At 42.2% G+C, this 27,522-nt stretch overlaps 1 protein-coding gene and 1 long non-coding RNA gene across 12 annotated transcripts in view; both read right to left on the bottom strand.

Annotated features, from left to right (window-relative positions):
* Gpatch2 (G patch domain containing 2) overlaps positions 1-27,522 on the bottom strand; it is a 157,040-nt gene that overhangs the window by 84,841 nt on the left and 44,677 nt on the right. The window lies entirely within an intron of this gene.
* On the bottom strand, positions 771-13,404 carry Gm51737. Its single transcript, XR_003948552.1, has 2 exons — positions 5,181-13,404; positions 771-4,711 (listed from the first exon to the last, which is right to left on the bottom strand). It is a non-coding gene; the product is annotated as a predicted gene, 51737 (long non-coding RNA).

Here is a 27,522-nt window from a genome sequence, read left to right as displayed (position 1 = left end):
CTTTTACATTAAAGCTCCAGGAGGTTTTAAGTGACTTTAAGATGAAATACTCAAGAGCCTTACAATACATGAATGAAGCCTGCTCAGGATGGAATCACAGAACTTTCGATGCCTTCACACTGAAATCTAGAAAAGGAAGAAAGGAGGGAACACAGAGGAACAGGAAGTAGGAACAGGAAGTAGGAGTGGCAGACGTGGGCTGAGCGCCACCTGTGCAGTGGCTGTTGGGTGCCTTCATCAAGCTGGTGTCACAGGGCAGCAGCATCAGCAACAGAACACATGCGAAGGGTGTTGCACTGAGTGGGGTAAGAGCAGCCTCTCTTGCTTTCTTGCTTCCTCCCTCCCTCCCTCCCTCCCTCCCTCCCTTTCAAGATATCCCAAAGCATCTGCTTTTATCAACACAGGGAGTGATGTCTATTACTGAGTTCACTACACAAAGCACACAGGGTCCACAACGCACCGTTCTTGTAGCAAGACCCACTCTGCTGTAAGTAAGAGTAAACCACTCGGGGACTGACTGGTGAGAAAGGACTTCACCATTCAGGGTACGTCTTTGGTAATCTGGAAACTTCCTTCTATAAGGCAGGAACTGGATATCTACAGAGTACCTGAAGGAAAGAGGAATTTAAATCTCCAAAGTATCACATCATATCTGTGGCTTTCATAGCCTCTTCAGACAAATTCCAAGTCTAAGTGTCCAAGGCTAACCATGTTCTTCGTTGTAACACCAAGGCCTCCATAAAGAATTTCCAAGGCTCAGCTTCAAGGGACAAAACAAGGGCATCTGTGCTCGAGAGCTCCTAGCATCCTTTGGGTGTGAGTAGTGACGCACTGCCAACTGGAGGGAAGCTGTGTGTGTCAGTGTGGGGGCGGGGCTCACGTCTCACTCCTCTGTGGTGTTTCCTTGGAAGACTACTTGCTAACCAAATGCTCTGTCCAAATGTTCTCTCAAGACAAGTCGCAATGTCTGCGAGGTTTCCCCTGCAGTTGCAGAGTTAGTGTGTGCAGTGTCCTGTCAGAGCCCTTAAGAAGTGCTGTCTTGTGAGTCACTAGGGGCCGACAAGTGGAGTCTCTCTCAAAGCACAATCATTACAAAAAGACCTTGATTTTAGGAAAGAACATTTCTTTCTTTCGTTCGTTCGTTCTTTCTTTCTTTCTTTCTCTCTCTCTCTCTCTTTTTTAAAAGCAAGTTTCTGCAACTTGGTGTGCACAAAGAAACAAAGTTTCTCACATAGTTATTTCAATGTTAGGAGTGCTGAATCGGCAATTATTAATTCACACACACACACACACACACACACACAGAGGAAATTTTATTTTTTAGTTCATGCAGATCGATATATCTATCATCTACTATCTATAAACATATGTGCTACATCACATAATAATCTCAGCTGCAAGTTTGAAACACAAAGCTTACAGGTAGATCATATAAGCTTAATGCAAATAAAATGCATCACCCTGCCTGTTATATTTTAGTTCATTTATACAGTACACATGACTTTCATACCCACCAAATTTTTCCTTGTTTTGTAGTCCAACCAAGGCATCAGCCCAGCAAATACATACACACAAGTAAAGTAACATTACATACTGAACAGGTTGTATTCATGTACTTTGTAAGTGTGTGTGTGTGTGTGTGTGAGAGAGAGAGAGAGAGAGAGAGAGAGAGAGGAGAGAGAGAGGAGAGAAAGAGAGAGAAGAATAAATGAAACAATATGCCATGAATTTGAAAAAGAACAAGAACAGGTATATTGGAGGGTTTCTAGGGAGGAGAGGGAAGGGGGAAATCATGTATTTATAATGGAAAGAATGAACAAGAGAAAGAAAAAAGAAAGAAAGAAAGAAAGAAAGAAAGAAAGAAAGGAAGAAAGAAAGAAAGAAAGAGGGAGAGGGCAAAAGAAAGAAAGAAGGAAAGAAAGGAACAAAGAAAGGAAGGAAGGAAGAGAGAGAGAGAAGATGTTTAAATGATAACAGAACCTTCTTTTGGGTACAAGTTTGTAAGTGGAGTATGTGGGCTACAGACGCTGATGACGACAGGGTCAAAAGTACAATTCAAGGTGAGAATCTTGCTGTGAGCAGGTTATTGTTGGGCAACGGCAACTCTCCTTCCTCTGAGGAGCTGAAGACCCCGTCCTTGGCACGCGAAAGCTCTTTCCCATCATTAAGGCTTGAGAACTGAGATGCTGCGTCCACTCCTCTGACCGACCGACTCCTGGCAGTCCTAGTGCTCCAGTCCGTCACAGACACAGTGCTGAGTTCAAGGACTTGGCCAGGCAGAGGGTCTGCAGAACCACCCAACTGTGCAAGCCCAGAAGATGGAGAGTGTGGCTAGGACAGTGGCAGCCTGCGGCTTGCTAGGAGAGGGCTGAGAGCAGCTACAAGGGCTCAGCGCATTAACAGGCTGTTATTCTCAAGTGCCAAACAGCTGATGTTCCCACCTATTTTCACTTCGAAGGCTGGGAAAATAGTAGAGACAAAAGGAGAATAAAACCTGCATGCTGCTGACAGAGGGAGTGTGTAGAGAGCTACACAAGCAAGGAAAAACCCAAAACAACAACCCTGGATAAAAATCTCCTCTTAGAGACTGGCATCAAGCTGTTATACCAACAATGACAAAAATCCAAGCTCTCCAGGAGGACCTGATCTGAGAGGTGAAACAGGTGTGGAAGCTGAAAACAAGGCACAGGTTTGGCAATTTCTAAAGAGCAAGGTTCTAGCCAGTGATAAGTATGGGACCGGAGATCACAGAAGAATTCACTATAGGCCACATGAACTCCATTAGCTGTTAGAACCTTTACAAGGGAAGCCAAAGCTTTGAAACAAAGCAGCCAAAAAGATGGGAGAGGCTTTACACATAAAAGGTATAAACACAGAAGAAAGGCACCAAGTCGGAACAGCACAAGCCATTGGCTTTACCACAGCCCTGGAGGGCATGCGCAGTTCCTACAAATGCAACCCAAAGCCAGTGGCCTGATGTGCTCTCTTGAGGATGAAATCTCAGAAGAAACTTTGAAGTACATTTTATTGGCAGGATCCTCTACTGTGAACGATCCCCAGAAAGAAAATTTTCTCAAGTCCGGAGTGGCTACTGATACTGGAAAGGCCTTTCCTCTTCTGAGATCATTTTCTCAACCTTGAGACAGGCCAGTTCTCCCGAACTTGATGTGTAGATAAGAGAGGCCAACAAGTGAACATCTGGAAGACTGGACTGACCTCCCAGAAGCCAAGTGGCAACTATCAGAAGGCAAGATGACCAGTCAAAGGCAGAGAACAAGGAAGTCACACAGATTATCTGTGAGAAAACCAATTACCAAAGAGAAAGGAACGCCACCAAGACACTGCTGAAGACCACTGTCCCAAGTACACTTCTCTCTCGCCCCAGTTGGGCGTCTGAGGGTCATTAAACATGGCTGAGGCAAAGATGGTCAAAACAACTCTTCGTGTAGCTCTTGATACGAATCTTAATTGTATCTACTTTTACTTGAAGGTGCTACTTACATTTCTGTTTAAAAAGAAACATACTAAATTGCCTGAGATGTGGACAGGGAGCACGAGGAGGGGCTCACCCCTCCTAGCAAGAGCTCCAGCAGTGGCCAGAGGCACGAACATTTGTGAGACTCTGGGACAGGCAATCAGCTTCACGAACAAGACCTGGCCTCCACACTGCAGGCTATGCTGGTACACAGCACATCCAAGTGCAGCTATGGCTGCCCACGGGAAGAGGAGGAGGAGAATATGGTCGCCCTTCACTGAGCATCTGAAGGCTTTGTCTGATGCACCAGCTGTCAGGCTCTCTACTAAGCATGGTCTCTTGGTGGTGCACTATGCAGGTTTCCTGCTAAATATGGCACGGAGCCATTTCAGTTACAAGAACAAGATAAGGGAGCACGGTGCCAAAGTGGGGTTTTCTTCATGACTCCTATACACAGAAAACCAGAATGGCATAAATTAAATAGTTCTCCAGACTGTAAAGCACCAAGGAAAGAGGAATTGTTTCACATAGAACTGTTACAGAGCTCGCATGTGCTGAGCGTGTGGATAGTGGTAAGCAGATGCTTGCAAATTTTATAATTCCAATCCTCCCATTCAGGAACTTTTCCCAGGCTGTAGGCTAGACAATGGAGCTATGCACTGTGGGTCTGAATGCTCGCTACCAGCTCTAAGTTCTGTTCTCACCTGTGAGGGGAAGAGTCTCTCACTAGTGTGTTTTTACATCACAAAGAACGGAATGATTGCATATGCTATAAACACTAAGGCACCTGCTTTGCTCAGTCTATACAAAATCAGAGACATCAATGGTTAGAAGAATAATCTGAATTCAGTCATTTACATCTAATACAAGTCTGTGAGACTCTTTGCCCAGATTGGAAGACATCTTAGTTTGATGGAAGTGCTCCTTTTCTCTTAACAAACAAACAAAACCATCCCAAGAGTTAACACCTGGTTATGACACAGCAGGGTGCTACAGCTCTCTCCGTACTGCCGCTGGCCCTTCCCCTCCGACAAAACCCCTCCAACAGCAGCAAAAGGCTTCTCTCCAACAGCAGCAAAAGGCTTCTCTCCAACAGCAGCAAAAGGCTTCTCTCCAACAGCAGCAAAAGGCTTCTCTCCAACAGCAGCAAAAGGCTTCTCTCCAACAGCAGCAAAAGGCTTTTTTCCCAAACTGAGCTTTCTGCTAGGCCCCACATTCCATCCATGAAGCTCTGATCTAAGACCACAATCAAAATGTTTTGGTTCAGTTACACAATCATTGAGCTGAACACCTACTATGGGCGAGGTGCCATGCTGAGATTAATTTAATTAATTGCTATTAGTGGGGAACAATAACTGATAAGGAAAATCAAGATTTTTCAATTTAACTGTAAATTCAAATAGCTTTTCAATTACAGAATCTCCTACTATATTAACAAATTCACATACCAGAACACATCTCTTAGGATTAATATCTAACATTTGAACAATTAAAATGGTTAAGCACTGCTTTTACATAATTTTTTGAAGAAAAATCCCATTTCTGTGTATGGAAAGGTGAATATTTAGGAAAAATGTTAAACTCATAGCTTCCTTCCCTCTCAACCCCTGACCCTAAGACACAGATGAACAGTTCCCAGCTCACAGAGAGCATCTATGAGAGAGAATTAATGTCTAGCATCTCCGTGGGCTGGTAAAAGGCTTACCTAGCATGCATAGCTGAGGCCTGGGTTTAATCCCTCAGATCAACACAAAAGCAGCAACCCCAACCATCAAACCCACCAGGCAGAAGGGCTTCACAACCAGCAACAGGACCTGGGGTCAGCCCAGTGTAGGAATGCTTAGGACAGAGAAACAAAGGAGAAGAGTTTAAAGGCACTGCATCTGGATTCTGCCCTGCAAAATCAGTGCATAAGACTGACACCAACTGCATTAAATCATGGACAAACCTCAAACCCCATTTTCTCTGATTCACTCTTTAACAGAAGTACCGTGCAGCACAAGTCCACACCAGTCATCCTAAGTTTGTGTTTCTTGTTCCCTAAATGGCACTTTTGTAGGAATTTCATCCCTCTAAACATCACATCATGTACTGGGATGGCACACACTGGCAGTTCTCTGGTAAAAGAGCAAGCACCCCGACTCATATCTGTGACGGAGCTTTGGGCCCTCAGTGGTTAATCTTTTCTTTATAGACCAAATGAGGAGCACGCACAGGGATGTAACGGTCACTTAGGGCACAGGAGAGAGGGACCCTGACTATAAACAGAAAGCCTGGGTACTGTTAGGTCCCATCCACTGGGGATTTCGGTGAATATTGATCCACACGTAACTTTTTTAAAGGGTTTACACAATTACAGTCTATAAATGAAACGAAATAAAACACTCAATGGTTGTTCCAGTAATGGCAGCGCAGAGTAAATCTTTTCTGAAACATGAAGGCGAGCTTCAGATTTGAAACAATTGCTGAAGTAATTTTTAATTTCCACTATCAAGTCAAAATTATTGTCTGCCTTATCTTATTGCACACATATTCAATGAAAGCAAAATGATATTGTATTTTTGTGATTATGATAATTAAGATATGTAATTGCGTTACTAGTATGTATAACTCCATCACAAATGATATGATAGAGTTTACAGAAATTTCTGCTTGCACAGATATACAAATCAGACTATAAACCTGTATAAAGATTCATAACTTGAAATCAAACTCATTCTAGAAACTTTAGGTTATTAAGGACATAAGCCATTTTCAAAAATCATCAAAGAAAGAGAAGCATGCAGCAACCAGGAGGGTGACCACAGTAAAATCATGAAGTCAAGAGAGAGCAAGCCTGAAGTCAGACCTGTGGCTGTGCTACTTGACAGCACTGTGTCTCTGAGGCCCTTCATCTCATCTCCAGGGTCAGGTATGGACAGACATGCATAGATCTAGAGTAGGTGAATGGAACCTACATACAGCAGCACTCGGAAGCTTGCTAGAAATGTAATTCCAGTCCCACCCACTAGCCCACACCCCCAGGGCGTCTAGCCTGTGGTGGAACTCTGCAGATTCTTTCCAGAGGGGCGTCCAGCCACCTAGGCTAATGAATACAAATCATCCAGGCCTCTGGTCTTTAAGTCCAACCCTACAAAGAGTAACAAATGGTCCATGCACGCACAGACAGACAGACAGACAGACAGACACAGAGACAGACAGACAGACAGACAGACAGACAGACACACACACACACACACACACACACACACACACACGGGGAGGAGGGCTTATATTTGATGATAACATCACTTAAAAGCTTATAAACATAATGTTCCAGAGTAGGAGGTTTACACCCACTTCCCTAGGAAAATGCAGCAGAGAAAAAGCAGCGCTAGGATGATGCTAGTTTTCCATGGGAGATGAGGCTTTTCAGGGTTGGCCTCTTCTGTCAAACAGCTAGTAGAATAGTGTGCTTGCAAAACAAGACACCTAGGGTCATAAACTATCACCGGTGAGCCACCTAGTTTCTAAAAATCTATCTCAAATGCTTCAGAAAATAACTGTCACCATTAAAGATCAAGAGAAATCCTAGTAACATCTCATTTGACCAGAACCAGCCACAAGCAGTGACTGTCACTGTGAGATACCCGGAAGACATGAATCCCCACCAAGGCAGCCCGCTGTGTGTGGTCGGGACTGACACACGCCACTGAAGCTCAGGCACACACAAGGATACTTTGGCTACTCTTCACTGGGTTCTCCAAACAGGTTCCTGGGACGCAGCCATACACAGGCATTAACGTTATTCAAGCTGCATCGTTTCGTATTTGATTTACTAACTCTTCTAGCTGAATGTCTGTATGGCCTAACGCAAGCTGCAGGCTGGGGTACCTGCTTCAGACAGAGCAAGTGGAGGTGGCGGCTGGAGCCCCGGCTCAGCTGAGAATTGGGGTGGATGGTGATGAGATGCCCATATGTTACAGTGCCACCATAAATTACGCTGCAAAGAATGGTCAGGCCACAAAGGGGTTCCAAAAATAGGCTGAAACTGCTCACAGGCTGAAAACAAATTGCTTAAGTTTCAATAAGAGCAAGCAGTGTTTTTGACATGTATTTTCATGTGGTCACTACGGGGTGAAGCCGGCTTTACAGAGAAGAACTACAATATGCTCCGGGTTCCATCAGAACTGGAAGTTGTTATTCCATCTAGACACTAAAATGCAGAAAAATCTGCATGCATGCGTCTGGTACCCCAAGGCCTAGAGATTTATTATGAGGGAAAGACAAAATGAAGGATGGTGTGTCAGTTGGCCTGACCTCCGGGAGAACCTGCAGTCCCAGGAAACAGAGACCTCAGGAGCCTCACCTTTCCATCATCTCAGAGCTGAGTCTGACTTATGTAATGATTGCTTTATCTAAAAATATATATTTAATGATAATAACAACAACATTATAAATCAACAGCCAAACTGCCCAAAGGGTTCTACTATCAATAAACAAGTTCATTTTTCTAAAAAGACAAACATTAAATCTAAAAATGTTGAGAAATGCCTATGTAACTGTCTTTCAGGGGAGCCAACAGAAATGGGCAATAAAACCCCCAGGAAGAAGCCTGCACACGGTTTGTAAAGACGGCCTGGGTTAACAGTTAGGAACCATAACCACTGATGAGCTCATCAGCCTGCACACGTGCACTATAAAGTAATAACCACACAAGCCAGTGACTAATTAGAAGGCTTCTTTAAATGAACACTCCGGAGAATACAGTCCAGCTTTTTAAATTGCTGTGATCCTAAGACCAATAAATCCGAGGATCATATATTGATTATTCTTATCACAAAGATAAAATGCTGAAGGATCAAGATAATACAGCTTTATTTTAAATTATACAGTTCTGTTTTCAGTTTTTGTCAGAATGGCCCTAGGCAGGAAGAATATATACTCTGCATGCATCAACAATCACATGGTATTTAGGGACATTAGGGAGAGTTTAAAACTGAACTTGGTGTTCCACCATAATTTATGTGCTGTCTACCTTATTATTCTGAAAATTAAAAATGGTAATTTGCATCTCACTGAAGAAACAATAAATAATATTCATATTTGACAAAGGAAATGCAAATGATTCAGAACACAGATTTCAGCAGTGATTCATACTGGATTAAGATCATGTTCTCCTTTGAGAAATTGCTTGTCACTAGTGGAAAATATCATTAGCTCAGTTTTCATAAACAGAATGACATTTGCACATAGCTTAAAAGTAACCAGAACCTTCTAAGCACTAAAAATGTAATGCTGAGGTAAGAAAAGCGAAGCCACCAGTACTGTCCCCAGCATGAAGTGATCAGATACCCGCCTAAAATGATGGACAGTGAGGGCCTAGTGAACAGGCACAAAAAAAAAAAAAAAATCCCATTTACTGCCGTCCAGATGGGACCAACTGGACGCTTCAGCGCAAACAACTCATCCTTCTTCAGCCCTTCTTGTCCAGCTCCTGAGCTGGCTTCAGCTGATAATGATGGATATCAAGGCCACAGTAAAGTAGGTGACAACGGGAGCCTTGTTATAGCTGCCAGTCTTTCTGTATTGTCATTATTACACATTGAAGATTTATTTGAGTTTATTGTTGTGCACAGGGTCTAGCCATTTGCAATTCATCACCGACTACAGAAAGTTCAAGACAGTGGCCGAAGCTATAATTGCCATGTCCACCTGCTTCAGGAGATGGCGAGGTCACTAGCTAGGGCAGCGCAGCCCAGCGTCTGGGACCCAGAAGGAAAGCCTCGTCTGTACTCTTGTCTCCGGCCTTCCTGTTCACATGGCTACATTCCTGTCTGGGACAGCCTGAACTAAAGCAAACACTGCAAGGTTACAGTCACAGAGGACAGGCAGTGAACCTTCCAGAGCCCACTGCACATGAAGGTCACAGTTCCTACTGAGAGGGCTGTGGGCACTAAGCACTGAGTGGTGAGCAAAAACCCACGCTACAGTCTTCGTCTTCCAAGTTGCAGAACTTAAACCAGTCTGTCAAATGGTTTCAAAGGAGGTCGGTAAACTAGGTAAAATTTAAGACATTAAAAACTATGCTTTGTAATACAAGGCAGCTAAAATCAAATGTGAAGATTTGATTTTACTTTAATATAAGGAAATCCTTGTCCATTTTGAATTTGGATGTTACTATGGTTATTCATTATTTTTAAATGCCTTTTGTTCTATGTTTACTGGTTTTATCTTCATTTGACTACGAAAAAGCAGCAGAGGCTCTCAGGTCTCCCGTCTTACAGTCAGGCTACAGACGGTAGGAGCTTATATGATTTCCATACTCCTAAAAGCACATGACTCATGTGCCAGTTTGCTCAGTGTACAGATGGCTTCAGGATTTATGGCACCTGAATCTTTTCCTGCTTGATATTATGCCATTACTTAGTTGTTACATCCTTGCTGCTAATGGATTTCTAAAACCAAGATTTACTGAGATAGTATTTTTTGTTCCAGGTTCTTTGAAAAGTCAGCATGGCAAATAGTGCAGAAAATGGTAAGCCAGATCATAATTTAGTATAAAATCCCAACTATTTGGAAAGATTATCCATATGTTATCTTATTCCCCAGACAATAATGATACTCAATGGTTTCATTTTATAAGGTTATAGCACAATCAAAGCTGTGGGTCGGATGTCTCTGCTTGCAAATTCTAGCATAAGTATTTGCCTGCTGTGAGCTATCTTAACCCCTTGGCTACAAAGTCAGTTCCAATGGGCTTCTGCTTCTCCTAGGAACACCAGACTTGGAAGCTATACTCTATTTCACCTAGATGTCTGGCCCTATTTTAATGGTACTTTGATTAACTTCAGGGGAGTAATGAAGTAAAAAGGGGGAAGAAAAGAAAACAAAGATCTACAATGCAATGCTTCTATTCACATGATACCATGTAACTGACATCAAGTTATGCCTAGGCCCAATGACTCAGGGTGTCACCACGGAAAGTGACAGGGAGATGTAATGTTTGCTCTTCTTCTTGCTCATCCTCCTGTCCACATTAGCGTCTGGTATGGGAAAGCCTGCAGACCTAGCAGACTAATGGAACACATCCAGCTTTCAGATCAGCGCTAGCGAAGTTGACATAGCCAGCAAGCTCAGACACAGAGAGCAGTGCTTGCTGCAGGCCTCACCTCCTGCACATCTGTGACCAGCACCAGTGTGCCACACAAGCCCCAACTTCTTTCTCCTGCTCAGGCTCCTGAGTTGGTGAGGTAGGTATAAAGTTACTAGTACATCTACTCCATGAAGCGGGAAGAGGGGCTCAGAGAGGGGAGATGTCTCTGCAGTCACATGGGCTAAGTAGCAGAGCTTGGTCTTACACACAATTCTTCATGTCCTTTCTTCTGAGCCGTACTCAGCGGAGTACACCAGGCATCTTCAAAACCTTAGGAATGACTCTTTGGGCTCCCTGCTCCCTAGATGCAGAGGTTATAGAATACGTGGATTTACACCTTTTATTGTTTTTTCCAAGCAAGTTAACTTTTGTTTTGGCTTTTTTTCCCCCCTTACATTTTACAGTATTTCAATGAGTGAATTCTGGTAATTCACACATGTGGCATCTGACATTACATGATTAGATATTAGGCTCATCTACCATTTCTGTACATATTCCCTAGTACAAGTTGCTTCAGGGATGTTCCTTGTGGGCCACGGTGCATGCACAAGTCTATGCTCAGTGTCTGCTGTACTGGATCTGCAGTGGACACATCATACACTTCCAAAGATATCTCAAGGTCCAGCTGCTCCCCACTGGATAACAATGTCCATTCTCTTTTAGTGTTTGGCATTCTGGTGATCAAGACATGGGTGTTTCACTGTGATTCCAACTCCAGTTCCCCATTTCCAACCTAGACAGACATATTTCACGTGTATAGGCCACTGCTACTGTCTCATTTATGAAACGTCTGATACTGTCTTTACATCCATCTAAGCTGTGTTTACTCTTACAAAATGCCTCTCCCAGACTGTGGCTTAGTGTGCACAATGTAATGTGTTATTCCCTTCAGTATGCACAAGTTCTAAGTTCTTAATCCTAATGTGGTTCAATCTGCCAAGCTCTTCCTTCCTGTTTAAATTTCTTCCGTCCTATCTAAGAATGCTCACTCTCAAATGTGGCAGCTTTGCTTTTCTGTGAATGTGTTCAAGGCTCTCGGCATCCACTCTCTCATGTGCTCGGAGGTAAGGATTCCAATCTCATTCCCCTCATATGGATAACTGATTGTTCTCTCATCTTTTATTAAAAAGTACATCCCTTCCATTCTGATGGGTAATATTACCTTCATATGTCAGATGCACTACCTGAGTGGCTCTGATTTGGATTTCTTGTTCCTTTGTTTATCTTTCTATCCCTGAACCAAGTTATCCATTAATAAACCTTTTAATATATTTTGAAATCCTAAAAATTTCACTGCATGATATCCATATGATTAAATAAGTAAGCCTTATTATCATTTATTAAGTTAATAAACTGAAGCCCTAAGATGTTTCTGAATTGTAATCCACATCTTATAATTTTCAAGTTGTTCATTTTTCTAACCACTGACTCCTTCAAAGCATCAATTTCCCATTTAACACGATACTAATTATTTGTAATATTTTATATTACTTAGGAAGAGTACAGATTTGAGTCACATGCCCATACAGAAAAAGGTAAAAACGTAACTAATTAAAGACTGGTTGCTCAGCATTGAACAATCATTATCTTTCTCAAGATGAAATTACTTCATCTGCTCAGTTAATGATAAGTACTGTCTTGGAAGATGTCTCTGTATAATAAAGACAATATATTTTAATATTTAGCACCTTACTTAACATACAGTGTGGACTAAACAATATATTAACTCAAGTCACAAGACTTTTACAATCACATCAAGAGGCAATGGAATAAATATCAAATTTGTCATCATTATCACCAAGTACCCCACATGACAGCCTGACCCGCACAAGTCAGGGCTGACCTTACAGGTCCATCCGTCCTATCATCTAACGCCTGTCTTTTCGCATATGTTCTTTTAAAAACTAAACTAAGAGCTCAAGCGAGCTCTACATTTTCCATATTTCATACCATTAAAGCTAGAGAAGCCATGGCCACTCACTAAAAAGGCAAATCATAGGCTCCCAGTCAGCTGAAAGCCTAAGCCAAGTCTGAGAAGACATCTGGAGTCCTCTTTCCTTCTCTTCACGCATCTCTAGCTAGAAAAGTTCAAACCCTGTTCACTCGCCTCCCAAGTCTCTCCCGTTAGACTCAAGCCATCGTCTTTCTTCAAGTCATGGGTGCCTTACCCACGATGACCACACTGCTTTATAATCTCTTTGCCTCAGTAAAAGATATCATTGTATTCATTAAATACCTTTTGTTTAGTTTTTCTGTTTTTGTGTGTGAAACAGGATCTGGCTATATTGCCCAGGCTAACCTGAAATCATTATCCTCCTGCCTTAGCCTTCAAAGGACTAGGATTACAAGCACGTCCCAGCATACTCTTGATAAACAATCAGTTTAAAATCACATATTACAGAAAGATCGCACAATAAAAAAAGTTACTTTATTACTGGAAAAGTGGTTCTATGAAAAAGTAAATGCGAGATCTGGATCCTACAGCTTTCGGTACGAGGTCAAGACTCCAAACCATACAAGCAGAGATAATCAAACCAAATCATAAACCAAAACCCAACCAAAACAAAAAGCTCACACTATGCCACGACTCATTACAAGGGGTAAATATGTCACCCTGGTTAGAATTCCTCAACAGAAATGAGGCTATGTTCTGCATACTCATCACTCAATGGCACCTTTGTATCTATGGCATAAGAAGCCAAACTCTTCTATATTCTAACAATTGGCCAGCATCCCCTGAAACTGTTTTCCTTTGTTTCTGTTTTTAAAGACAGCATCTCACTATGTAGCTATGGTTAGCCATGAAATTACTTTGTAGACCAAGGTGGCTTGGAACTCACAGATGCATCTGTCTCTGCTTCCCAAGGGCTGGAGGAGTTACTTCTACTATCCATGTTGTATAAATTTTTTCACTCAATGACAAAGGACTCTCATTACCTACATCATGGTCTGACAAACATATATGCTGATCAAGGGACTGCCAGGGTAGACTGACAGCTGGTTGGGTGAAAGCATGAAGCAGCAAAATCTCCAGGGACCTCAGGCTAGACTGAGAGAAAGAGAGCCAGAGAAGGCCAAGGAAGGGGGGGTGGTGCATCAGCCTCAGCGTAGCTGGGGAAAACCTATGCTTGCTCTGGACTGACAACTTGAGAGCCAGAGTCTGAGAGATGAGAAGATGGACAGGAGTCCTGAAGAAGAGCTCTACCCTGAGTTGTCTGTCCCCATGCGGCCTGAGTGGACTGTGATGTCTTCTGGCCTTCCTCCCCCTCTCTTTTCACCCAGTTTTATATGTCCTTTGTTAGAGCCCCACAGTGCGGATGTCTGACTGAGGCAGAGTACTGTCTCCTATAGGAACACGGTGTGGATCACCCCAGCCGAGTTGCCCATCTGAACAGTGAGCAATGACTGTCTCCTGTGCTGGAGAAATTTCTAGGGGTAAGACACCATTGATTTACCATGAGTGTAATTTTACTTGAGTACTGATCAGTAAACATTCTCATTTTCACCTTTTCCTAAGACAGCTCTATTTTTAAGATCTTTAAAACTGGCATTGCCTACGGTAAGGGCATTTTCATAGCACAAAGGAAAAAAAGCTCGGGACGTCTAAACTTCACTTGAGTCAAGAACAGGAAATATGATAAAAATTAGGCTTTGAGAATTAAAGCATCAAATAAATTGGCACCTTTATCTTCATTCCATGGGAGGGGCAGGAGGTGCCAGGGAGAGCATGAAGCTCAGACACTACTGTGCAGGGAAGGTTTGGCTCAGTGGTGGTGTGGCTCAGTGGTGGTCTTCCTTCTGCCATCGAACCACAGGCTCTCTGCTGGGCAATGCCACGCTCTGAAGCACGGGAAATGCATCTCTGGGAATGGTTCTAGTTCAAGTTTATTTCTCAGGTATGTTAGAATTTTGATGCTTTTAAAATCAGTAACATTGGTGTCTAACACAACTGGACAAAAAGTTGTTCTCTATGTGACGCTCCAGGATACAGCAAATATGTAGCTACCTTTGTGCTCCAAGAATCTGGCTTAACTCTAGCAATTCCAAGTGACCAAACGTGTCCAAAGCGTGGGAAGCAAATGCAGTTTAGCAGCAGATACTGAAGGAACACAGCCTATCTTGAACCCATACGCAGAACGAGCACGCTAAGTTCATAAGCACATGTAAGCTGAGCTGGGAACAGTCACTCACAGTGCAGGTTCCTGGCTTTGGGAAGAGCTACCTGGCCACAGGGTCTGTACTGCATGCTAACCTGTGTCACATGCCAAAGAACCTTTCTGTCTGGTCTGTACTCTTCAACCTCAGATCCTCCACGGGAAGGGGGGACCTTCCTGCTAAGCTTGTTAGAAAATCTGGTGTTGGCTCCTCTGTAGAACTACATGAAGCTGAGAGCTTGCTTCTCCAACAGAATGCTCATTTCTTTGCAGGCATCCAGCCACTATGAGCCTTCTCCTTGGGGTAATGAGCTGTGTGCAGCTTCTTCTCAGAACACCAGGAACCACAGAAGTAACCCCACTGCTCATCATTCACCTACGGGACACTTACAGAAAAGTTTCCTGTCTGCCTTCTCCCAAAAGGCACCAAAGTTCATGAGAGGTACAGAGAGAGAGAACTCATCTCTACAAGACACTGTGCTGTGAGAAAGGAAGGATCTGCAGTAGTCTGAGATAGCCCAAAGAAGAAAACTAAATGTAAACAGGACTAACATCAATAGTGTATTATTTTCCTATTACTTTAACTGAAGACATCTTATTTCCAACCTCTGAAAAGTTGTACACTTTCAGAGACTACAAAGCAGAAAACAAGTAACTTTTGACTGAACAACAATATAATTTTCTTACAAAAGTATGTTTCTTTACCTATATGGTACACAGATGTCAGAAGACTAGAGAAGGTATGTGGAAGAAGGACCATTTATCCAAGATAATTTCAAACAGTAAAGGTACTGTGAATTACACAGGATTTTTGGAAGTTTCTTTAATGTCTTCCTTCATGTCTAATGAAAGTCCTCACTTGAAAAAGAAATAGAATTATTTGCAAACTGAGCAAAAGGCCCAGATGATGGCCACATCTAATCGGCTGTCACCTTGCAGCTCAATTAGCCCTCGTGTAAAAACGAGGCATGTAAGGAGAAATGAGGTTTTGACATTATCTCTGCCAGCAAGATAATTACACAGCCTTCATTTAACAGTAGGGCAACACTACTGTAGCAACAAATTAACTCAGCTCCATTTGCAATTCATGGTGTGTTTTCTCATTTAACGCCATTTGTCTTTCCCCAAGTGAATGTTTCCATTAGTTTTCTGCAGCACAGCAAACACTCAGTGTGACTCCACATATTACATCACTGAGTCAATCTTAACTCCAAGCAACAGAGAAAGCAGGATCGGAGTCTGCCACAATGGCCTATACCACTGTTTCTTATGTCAGCCACAAGTTTTCTCTAGTGGATGGCCAAATTAGAATAAACTAATGTATCCTAATGTAACAACCAAAGACATGAAATCCTCATCTCTTTCATCATTCTGGGAGTCTTTGCAGAAAGAAAAATCAAGAAAGTATATGCCGGAAGTTATAGCTTCTGCAGTGCTGTAACTGGAGCGTGCCAAATGCCCACTGGAAAGAGAAATGCAAGGAGCGTTTGGGACTCAGCCTGCAGAGGCGTGGTGTGTCTGTGACTCATCATCTCTGGTAGGCTTTACCCTCAGAACTTTCTCTTGGCTCAGACTGACAAGCTGCTCTCCTCCCTCCACACTGGGTGAGCCTGAGAAGGCTCAGAAGGCAGAAGTGCATGGCTACAAGTGGATGTAGAGGTGTTTCTGAGTGCAGGTGGGACATGCTTGAAACCAGAAGTGACTAGTCTGCAAGAAACTTACGCACATTTCCAAAGACAAAGTAAAACCTTTCCCATTCCCAGGAGTGGGAGTCATGGAGAATGCACGCCTGTGGCCCTCCGATTGAGGAGGCCCAGCGCACATGTGCACATTTCACAACCCACGGCCACACTGTCACTCCAGCACCATAGCCAGCAGGCCGGTCTCATGGCACGTTAGCTTTATCTCTTCTCTTTAAACATTAAGATAACACAAGGATATCCCCACATTTGCAGGTGGAGAAAAGTTTTAGTGAATATATTTAAGGCTCAAAAAGCAATAAACAAAACACTATGCTATGCCGCTCTGTGTGCTCTCGGACCTCAGTGATTCTGAACAAAAGAAAATCAAACAAACAGTGCCTGGCTAGCTCTTCCCAAAGCACCATGAGTAGCTTTCTTAACACAGAGATTTACTTCATTCACTCTCAGTTCAGCTAACTGAACAACAGAAAAAAAGAAGAAAAACGATAATCAGTAAAGCTAATACCATGTTTTATATGAGTTTCCATGTCACACTACAGGGAGGCTCTGCCCCCCCCCCCCAAAGGTGGTCTACTACCTTTCTAACGAGGTGGAGCTTCTACTGTTATAGCTGCTCTTGGCTATAGTTAGTACACATAAATGGCAACTGTGGCATTATCATGTGGCTTACACACAGTCCACAGAAACATACGAATGTACTCCGTGATGTGGCTGTCTACCACAGGGAAATTCCATCCATCCACTCCAGTCTTAAGGGAACACTCACTCCTCGGCTTACAGTCCCCTTTTACGAGTTCACCTGGTTTTCACCTCCTTAAAAATGACCAAGAAAAACATGCATCCAAAAGCAACATTACATTGATACTGAGAGAATGGTTATAAAAGTTATTATAAATAAGACTAATTAAAACACTGGGATTCCATCTTTCTCCATAACATCACAGTACATGAGATAGATACTACAGACTATTGATAGTGCACTTTCCACTCCTAATAAAACACACAATTTCCTCTACAGCAATTAAAACGATTGTTTCTATTGGAAACATGTGGCTAGAAGATTAGGCTTCTGGATTCACAATAATACAGTTATTTTCAGGGAGACCGTTAAATACTAAAAGGATTTTTATTGCTATGAATGTACAGCTATAAAGCTGAAGAATCACTCAGCAAATACAGGTATTAATTACACCCAGCATTTGTTTAAGAATATTGGTCTTTTTCCTACAGTCCATGATCAGCATTATCATTACTATAATGCTCTGTTTATCACAAAGATTAAAGTCACTAAAACCGTGAAGCTGTGATATGTGAGGTGAAGCACCATACCTGAGCTGGATCTCACTGTAAATTATTTTCCCTTACATTCAATTTATGAACATGCCCAATTAAAGCAGGAGCAATGCCTATAGAGAATGCTGAACTTGTCTGATGCTACATGTATTCAGACACTGATGATAAATTCGTAACATCCCATTGGCTTTAAATATCTAATATCTACAGCCTTCAATAAAGTGACTCTATTGCGGTCACATACTTAAGGAAATAATTACATGCATGTGTCATGTTTCTTGGGAGGAAAGACCTTCAGTCACAAAGATGTTCACCAAACTGTTATTTACAGCAGCATAAAAATGAGTCCTAAACACAAGGAATATTTTATAGCTATGTGGTAGTGTTATGCAATCATGAAAATCTATAGTGAACATATTTGATGTCATCTCCAGATGCAGAAAACACTGCTGCCACGGAGTGCACCCACTCATACAAACACTGCCGCGATGGAGTGCACTCATTCATGCAAACACTGACTTTGTGTTTGCTGAGCATTAACTAGCGCTTTGCATTATGGGAACACAGCTGTGAACAAAACCCTAAGAATTTCTGCCTCTGTGACACCTATCTCCTAGGGAAAGAAGGTATGTGGTAACACACAAATACCCATGGAGGGCGGAGGGAAGGGAGGGAGAGAGCGAGAAAACAAGGCAAAGAAGTAAGACAGAGTTTTAAAGTTGGCAAAGGGAGAGAGCTCCGGTGTCCTCAATGAAAGGGAATTAGAGACAGAGGGAAGAGCTACCACCAAGGGCTGCTACTGCTGGGAAGAGGGCAGACAGCAAGGGCAGGAGTGCAGACAAGGAGGAGCATCAGCCTTGGGCCGTGTCTTGGGAGCTGGTGGAGGACTCCTTGTGTCCTGCACTGCTGAGCTGGAGAGATGTGACTAAAGTTTTAACCTGGCCACTCCAGCTGGGATTTGGAAACACACTGTAACACAGCAAAGGCAAAGGTTCAAAACAAACGAACAAACAAACAAACAAACAAACAAAAAAACCCAAAGAGACAAAATGATGTTAGAACAGGAGGCAAAGCTCAAGGTAACTAGCTGGATCTAACTCAATAGATGTGACACTGAGATTTATTTATGCACTAAATTACTATGACAGACAGAAATGAGGAGGGTGCTAAAGTTTACACCACACACAAGAGTCACTCAGTCACACATAAAAAGAGCACTGCTATTTACTGGAAATGGGAAAACGTCCAAGAGGGGCAGTGGTCAAGATTTAACACACGACTGCTCCAAATGACAAACAGGAACAGAGCCACATCTCAGAACCCATATGCTTACTCAGTTAACATGTTTGCGCCAGTTAAATATGTTAGGAGCAGCCGACATGTTACTCTATTCAACACTGAAGAGAGCAATGGGTGTTTTTATTTGGTAAGCAAGGAAGATAATAACCGTGTGTGTGTGTGTGTGTGTGTGTGTGTGTGTGTGTGTGTGTGTGTGTATGTGTGTGTGTGTGTGTGTGTGTGTGTGTATGTGTGTGTGGCTGATATTTTTTGAGCGGGTCCAGTAAGCCCACACTATGAAAGAGCATGTGAGTACACATGAGCTCTAGAAGGAAGCCCACGATGAACAGCAAACACCAGGACAAACTCAGCAGCACTCCATAAGGACAGCAGAGACCATAGCTTAGACCAGGGCTGCTGAAAAGCTTCCAACAGCAAAACAGAAAGTAATCTAAGTTATTTTGGACAATGTTTAAAGTAAGAAAATGAACAGAAAAAAAGATTTGTTCTTGGGGTAAATTATTTAATCTTTCAGCTTCAATTTCATCAGTAAATGTTTGAGCACATTTGCCTGGAGAAGGTATTTTGTTCAGTAAGACAACAGATATGATGCACTCTTACTTCAATGGGATATCAGTGCCTCCACTGCTCCTGCTGTGAACTATTTCTAATTTAAATTCTCTCTACAAGACAAAGAAGAGTGCAACCATATTACTCAAATCTGCTCAAATCCCTGACAAAAATCCTCCAACAGTTCTAATATCATTCAGGAAGTGTTACATGTTTACAGGCCTGCAAAGAAACTGCCCAAAGTCAAGACTAATATTCTTCTAAAGAGTTTAGGGACCTTAGGAGAGGAGCAGTTCCTTTGAGGGTCTAAAATGGGTTCATAGAGTAAGTTCTCAAAGGAAGTGACATTCATTCTCAGCAGGGAAGCTGCTCACCTGGAGGAGGGGGTAGGCAGGGTGCTTCCAACCATCAGATGGCTGTCTAGAGCAGCCAAAGCATCTCTGCTGGGCCACAGCTTGAGTCAGGAACTAGACAGAATTAAGCAAATGATTCCCAGGCCTCTGCAGGCCCACACATTTGTTTGTTAAGCCATCAGAATAAGCAACTATACTGCTGCACTTCTCTGATTACATGGGACCACAGTGGCTAACAGAACCAAAACGACAAAACTTCAGTGTTCATTAGAAAGTAACAGATCTCAGTTCATGAATTTACCACACACATATCTCTAGAGAAATGAAAAACTTCTATTTGACACAAATTTAATAAATTACTGGCTTTAGTTGTAAATTCAAAAAATGTTCAACTAACTACAAAATGCTAAGCCTTTTTACTTATCCCCGAAATGACATGACATCAGGCTGTTTTATAGTAATTAATGAAAGGAAAATATCCCAATATACTTTGCTGCTGGACACTCCATTTGAAGCATTAACAAACAAACATTTAAAAAGATATCCAGAAAGGTGTGGAACTTTGAAACCTTTGTATAATAACTGGAAAGAAATGAGGCTCTCTACAGTAAAAGATGCTTAGGCACAGCTCCACCCTCTGAGAGAGAGGAAGGCATCTCCCCTCCTCCAAACCTTTTGGTCATCATGTGATGGATGGGCAGAGGCTTAGTTAGTTAGAGCAGCTTCCATACAGCTAGAAAAATCCAAGCTTAGCTCCGGGGAGGCTATCACTAGGCTACTTTTATTGTGAAGCTGGATTCCAAGCCCCTGAAGTGAAGAAACAAAAGCAAAGCTTGAGGCATGGCTGTACATCTCTAAGTCTGCTCACAAAGCTGAGTATGTTGTCAAAAGCCACTTTAAACAGGGCAGAGTGGCCCTCGTTTGTGAGTCTAATATACTGGGCAGGGTAGGACAAGTACCAGGCTATGCCTAAAAACAATCAAACAACCAACCAAGTAAGTTCACAACCACCCAGTGCATATGTATAGATTCCCATCTGCCACGTGTGAACGCCATAAGGTTCAGCTTCACACACACACAGAATCAGGTAAGACCCTACTCTATTCAGCAACCTCACTGATGAAACAGGCTTAGTGAGCACCGATAGTGTTTGCACAAAGCCCCAAAATGACTAAGTTAGGAACCAGCATTCTAATTCTCCGTTTTCTTGTGTGCGTTTCCCAATCTGGCTATATACTAAGTTTTAAAGCATCCCTTTTATTATGTATATATACATTATGGGTATACGTGTGTTTGTCTCTGTGTCAGGCAGCCTCAGAGGCCAGCGGTGTTGGGCTATCCTGTAGCTCAAGTTATGGGCAGTTCTGAATTGCCCATTTTCGCTGTTAGGCACTAAACTTGGGTCTTTCCAAGAACAGAATATAACCCAAGCCATCTCTTCAGCCCCAGCAAATCTCTGTATAATATACACCCACTGTCTGGGTTATATCCTTGTGAAGTTCTCGTCTATGAAGTCTAAGATGCCAGATACTGAGACTAATATATACGACCCTGTGAACAACTAGTCACAAAAATGGCCCCCTTTCTTAAGAGGGGATAACAATTCTGAGTAAAGCAAGTGTTAATAAAAACTTAAGAAGAGACCTTAACAAATGGGAAATTAACACATCTTCATACAAACAATTTCAAAGGTAACTTTTGTATCTGTGTAAGATATGTTAACAACACTACGATATCTTGAGATACAAAATGTTCAAAATACAAGGAGGCAGTTTGACACTACAGCTCCCAGCTCATTTATCTAAAATATGCTTTCCAAACAACTAAAATGACACTTTGTAAAGTCCAGTGCTGTAAAGGCCCGCTTGTCTTCTGCACGAGTGGCAGGTCTGTTATCGCTCTCATCGTATTGGAACCTTATCCACAAGATGCCCTCTCTGTCCCCTCCGGCAGCTTTTGTGCACTCAGAATCCACCCCACCATCAAGCTGCTGCTCCGGATTAGGCGATGGGAGACATTTGAAGAGGTCTTTGTTGTTGAAAAAAATGAGGAAAGTTGCATTAAAAGCATTAAAATAATTGTGGTCACTGGGAAGAAAAAAAAAAATCAGCAAAACACGGTGCCAGCGTTTTCTGTCAGCGCAAAGGACTAGGACAATGTTCAACTCTTTAATTAGAGAGACAGTCTGTAAAGTTGGGAAGAAATGCTAAGTTAATGTCATCCCCTTTCTCCTAGAATGAATGACCTCTGATAAGTATCTGAACCATTAAACATAGACACAAAAATGCTATTTTTAAAAATTCAACAAACATGAACTCTGGAGTGATCCAATAAAAAAGAAAAAAGCTGTTTTCTAAATTTAATTAAGCAGAAAAAGAGAAAGCTGACAAGCAGATGAGTTGCTTACATAAACTTTGAAGTAAAACATCGAGAAAAAGGAATGTCATTTATGTTACCAGAGTCCAAGGTGACTGTTTTTATGTTTTTAACTGCTAGTTACTTATGGCATAGCACAAATCTGTCTTTTCCCTTATAATTAATTCCCAGTGTCAAAACTGCTAGATGTCCTTTTCACAGCTAACATAACCTGGCTATTAATTATGCCACAAAACTGCATTCAAATGTTAATACTCAAATAACAAAATGTAGAGAAAGCTCAATTAATGGCTTAGATAAATTTATTTACTGAATTATTTTGAACAGAACACAAGAACTGTTTTCTTTGTGCAAATAGCACCAGAAAAGATGGTTTTTCAAAAGCAAGAAATTGCATAATGTAAACATGTATCCAGAGCAGGAATCAATGTCAGGCTACTGTGGCAAATGCAGATTATTCTCAGACATGCCCATCGCTGGATACCATTTCCTTGCAGGAATTCGATGCTGAGCATGTGGCCAAAGACAAACACAGGGCACATTCAGGGTCCTTTGCCGAGAAGCCACTAAATGTGTCTCCCTTGCGTTTCCCAGGGTTCAGATGCGGTGCGGGGTCTTCTCAGTGGTCTTCATTTCCACAGATCCTTCATTTCCACAGATGCGGTGCGGGGTCTTCTCAGTGCTCTTCATTTCCACAGATCCCACCCTTGCCTAAGACCCAGAAGCTGTCTCGGAAATTCAGACAGAAACCAACAAGGCCATAACTGCTCCAGGGACTGCCTGAAGCTGACAGAGATGGCCGCAATCCCTAGAGCTCCAGGACTAGGTGATAGTAAGAGGTGCCCTTCTTCTGCCCCCACAATGACACTCAAGAGACTGCTCAGGACTGGTTTATTTATCTGCAGACGGCAGAGTAGCCCTTTACCAGTGTGAGAAGAAACAACCACAGACCTAAGCAGAGAGAGGAGGGAACCAACAGTTCTGAGCATCCCATGGTACTTCCAAGTGTCACAGCCACTCGCATCCTCCATAAATTTTCCAAGAAACATGACTATTCTCCTGGCATATATCAAAGCAATAGTCCAAAGTCTCTGTGTCTGGGTCTTTTTCCTCCCTAGTGTGCTTGCCTAAGAAACAAAGAAGGTGCGTGGAGCCCAAGATCAAATTCAGGGACTGGAGAAATATAAAAATCAATCTCGCATCCACACTGCCGCCTATGATAAGGTAAGAGATTATTTTAACTCTTAATCCCTAAGAAACTCACACATGAGTTTGGAAAGTGCCAGTTAGTTTCTTCCGGCACCGCCTGGTGCCTGAACAACTAGGCATATCCATGGCCACATATCTTAGAAGGCGTGACAATTCTGAGGAAAGCAAGTGTCAGTGACAGAAACTTAAGAAGAAACCTTAGCAAATCGGGAATTAAATTAAAGCCACCTTTATACAAACAAATGTCAAAGGAGGCTTCTGCAACTACTTAAGAAATGTGAAAACCCACCTCCGCTATCCTGAGACACAGAGTTCAGAGTGCAGGAGGCAGCAGCCTGACACTACAGCTGCTCTGCCACTGGCCGCATCCATAGGGTTAAGAGCCGTGGACCTAAGGGCTCCCATTTCCCACAGTTGAGAAAGAAACAGAAGATGTGTGAATATCCCAGGTAAAGTCAAATGTCTACCCTTTTGTAAAGCTGAGGTCGGAACTGCGACTGGGCGCCTGGTCTGCTGTTCAGACAACTGTCAGGCAAAGAGCTATTTTATTTTGTTTTGTACTTGGCCCTGAAAAAGGTCATAATTCTTACTTCTCACAACTACATAATAAAAGCTTGAAATGACATCAAATATGCTGTTGCTGTGAGCGCACTCCGTCATTACCTTGAGAGAAACCCATTTGGATTTATGCTATTTTAAAAAAGATCCTGTTTCACTACAAGAAATGCAGAAATAGGCAATTTTATTTACCCAAAATAAAAATTTGGATTTACTGGTCAAAGTTCCATGTGGCTCAGATTTAAAACACAAGTGATGTAAAAGATCAGTGCGTCATAGCTCGAGAGCACTGTTACTGACTCTTTATGTGTCCAATTTGATTGCTTTGGCCTTGAAGCAAGTAACCTGCGGTACCAGAAACCTATTAGTATGGTAATACAGCGCGGCTTGGATGTGTACAATCTCTACACTTGCAGGGTAACAAGTATAAGCAAACAAGCAAAACTGCAGTGCACAGGCCTGCCCAGACTTCAATATCCTAAGAAAGTACGGGGACAAATGACAAAGTGTAAAGCTCTGCAGGACAATTAGAATGCCTCTGCTTCTCTTCCCTGGGGAAGCCCCAAGGGCTCACTGCTCCCTTCCTCTTCTGCTCCCTCCTTCTTCCCTTGGTTCCTAATCCTTTCAAAACCTCAATTAAAAAAAAATCTAAATCTAATAGACTAAAGTCGTTACTACCTATCTGTATCTGCCACGGGGTGAGTGCAACAAAACCCACGTGCGCCGCAAGCGGTACGGTTGACAGGTGGACCATCAGTTATGAGGAGAAACAGCGTGAGAAACTATGTGAGAGGCGTGTGGGCACATGTCAACACACACACATGGACACAGTCACGTCTCTATCCAGGTAGTAATACTTGGCCTGATATTGCCTGCATTTTATATTCCCCCAAGCACAGCTGTTTAGTCATTTGAAAGTTCATTTGCCATGATGAACTCAGTTTTTATTATGCAGACGTATATCACAGAATGAGAACTGGAGCACTAATGACAAACTGTGGGTAATACTCCAATGGTGAGGCTCCAGCTTAAAGTCAGAGGACACCGTCCTAGAACTTCATACCATTAAATCATGTTTTACCACTGCAAATTATGCAACATGAAGTCTGGGTGCAAGAAGACAATGGTAAAGGACTTCCAAGTTTTGTTCAATCTCTCTAACCTGGTAACAGAAGCATGCATACCACACCACCACACAAATGAGATGCCCAGATTTCTATGTACTCCATTTACGCCAGGGTAGCCAGCCACGTAATTCACATGCACAACTATCCCCTTTGAACTAAATGAATCCCGTTCTAATAGAGAGTTGTGACTTGAAAAAATTGCTTACAATTGCACATACAAGTGAGCGGGATAGCTAAGTCTGAATTAAGATGTTGGCTCTGAGCTTTCCAATAGGACCTTGACACGACTGCTGACCTGCTCATGACAGGATCGCACCAGGACGGATTTGGAATTCTATTAGTATTACAGGAGGAAGAAAGTCAGGGAGTCATCAAGAAAACAAATCTATATCTTCTACTCCATCAGCCAATTACTGCTGTTAGAGTGGAATTAGATGGGTATTGACAATGTGAAGAGGAGCAGGATTAAGCAGATGACTGGATATGCAGCAAGCGCGGCGGGCGAGCACACCTTGCGGTTTTAACACTGTTTTGGTTTTGCTGTACAAAGTTTTGTAAAAATTCTGACACAGGAGCAGATTAACTGCCAATAGCATGCCTAGGGAAATAAAAGTTAAATCTGCTCACTGGATAATGTACATATAAATTCATTTAGGAACATTATTTTATGAAAGTGCATATCTAATAGCTTAACAAAGAGATACTAGAAATCTGCCTGTCTGCAAATACAGAACCATGGGAAATATTACTTAAGCTAAAGTTTTTTTTTTTTCAATTTTGTTTTTTAAATTTCCAATAGTATTTCAAGGTAGAAAATCATCAGCTGCATTTTCAAAACAAGACTTTCCCTTATAAAGCGAGGACAGTACAACTCCCGTAATTAAAAGGCCGGAGATTCCCTTGTGTTAAAGGAGCACACATGCCATGTTGCAGGCTTCATTTCTGCATAATGGAGATGCAAGCCCCAATCTGGATACCATTCACTATGCTTCAGGGCCGAGGGGGACATAACAAATCCATGTCTTCACTGCCAGATTATAAAACCGGGTATAATACCCTGTTATAGACAGTATTATGAGGCTAAATGAGAGTGCTTGTGCAAAATCTTGGCATACTATCCAAAAGCAGATTATAAACTGTTTAGTAGCCTTAGATTATAAACTGTTAGCTGTGCTTCTGCTGAAATCAGTTACTTTGTTCAAAGACAAAGTTGAGTTTTGTTGCAGGAGAACGAGAATTGCTAAAGGGCTACTTGATCAGAATCAAGGAACCCATGCTAGTCTAGTTACTGGTGCCCGAGTACTAGTTACAGTAACTAGGTTCCCCACAGTGCAGCCCTCGCTGTGCCTGAGAGTGAAAAGCACTGGGAAGGAATGGTTCACAGTGGGGTGACTATCAGACTACAGAGCAAACGCCATTCTCAGGGGAGCCCCTCCTTCCCCTTAGGCTCACTTTATAAAGCCCCACTTATGACAGTCTCTTCTACCAGCGCTTTACAGACCTACAGGGAATCACTGGTAGGGAACATCCCTGGCATTTCTTTACCACATATCACACACATGTATGTTTGCCAGGATGTTTGTCTTCTAAAGCCAACAGTGGGTTAACGACATCATGAATGTGAGCATATTCACGGAAGCATGTGTTTAGATGATAATCTGATGAATATATAAAGGACCTTAGGAGCATCAACTCAGGAGTGATCCAGGAGTGTCAGGTTTTGTCATTGCACTGCAGAGTGAGTGGTCCTCTCAGCCTCACTAAGCACCTGGCAACAACATTCTTCACTAGTGAAACTACACATTGCCTCACCTATAAAATAAACTCTTTATTCAGATGTACACTTTGGAATTATGATGTATTATATATAGTGTTTTAACTTTCATGAAAGAATTTAATATTTCCCATGAACTGACGGGCTCTACTTTGCCATTACTTTTAAGTACAATTTCTCCTAAATTAAAAAATACACATATAAAAAATACTCTTATGACACAATTAAAATCCAAATAATAGTATATCTTATAATGATGTAAATTTCTTTTACCTACATTCTTTTAAAAAATATTAGAGGCAATGCCCAGAATGCATCAAGGTTTCCAGAACAATTTATTCACGAAACTTCTAAGAAGCATGGGAAGGGCTATTAAATTAGAGCACTATCTTTAAAATAAATTCTAATCACAACTAAGAAAGCAGAGATGCCCAAGCCCAGACAAGAAGAAACCTCTAGCAAATCTAATACACTCAGCTCGCCCTGCTACATCGTTTTGAACTTATTGGAAAATGCG

This window comes from Mus musculus, chromosome 1 (assembly GCF_000001635.26).
Source record: "Mus musculus strain C57BL/6J chromosome 1, GRCm38.p6 C57BL/6J".
In the NCBI taxonomy this organism is placed as follows: domain Eukaryota; kingdom Metazoa; phylum Chordata; class Mammalia; order Rodentia; family Muridae; genus Mus; species Mus musculus.
The sequence above is the reverse complement of the archived record's forward strand: the minus strand, read 5'-3'. Positions and strand labels throughout refer to the sequence as shown.